Source organism: Priapulus caudatus, unplaced genomic scaffold (assembly GCF_000485595.1).
Source record: "Priapulus caudatus unplaced genomic scaffold, Priapulus_caudatus-5.0.1 Scaffold2413, whole genome shotgun sequence".
Taxonomy (NCBI): Eukaryota; Metazoa; Priapulida; class Priapulimorpha; order Priapulimorphida; family Priapulidae; genus Priapulus; species Priapulus caudatus.
This window is the reverse complement of record NW_014579474.1, coordinates 30,111-30,570: the sequence shown is the minus strand read 5'-3', so window position 1 is coordinate 30,570 and position 460 is coordinate 30,111.

Below are 460 nucleotides of genomic sequence, written 5' to 3'. Positions count from 1 at the left end.
GAAAGTCCTGACAAAAAGTTCCTTATCACGAGCGTACATGTTTACGAAATCACTGATGATAGCATTGCATACGGCCGAGCATGCGTGGAAAAATGTCCGGTGCACTATAAATCTGTATCACACCCGCTTCGCCAGCAGCGGTTTGAAACTGTAAACAACTGATTGTTGGACTGCGGATTTCAATTAGACATTTCTTAGTAACCAGCATTGATATTGGACAAACTAATAGTACACGTTTGGACGTAAGGTTATGTACTTATTAACTACACAAGGTGTCAGTTACTCTAGCATTCGTCAACATTGCATAATCAATTGGCCTAGAATGCCTTTAAAAGTACTAGCTGATTCCCTGTGTGGCGGTGGTACCGGTAAGCACGAGCTGAGGTGCTCGTAGGGACATGCGTCTAAACAGAGGAATTGCTCCGACCTGTGATTGGAGGATAAAAATAAACCCCGCCTA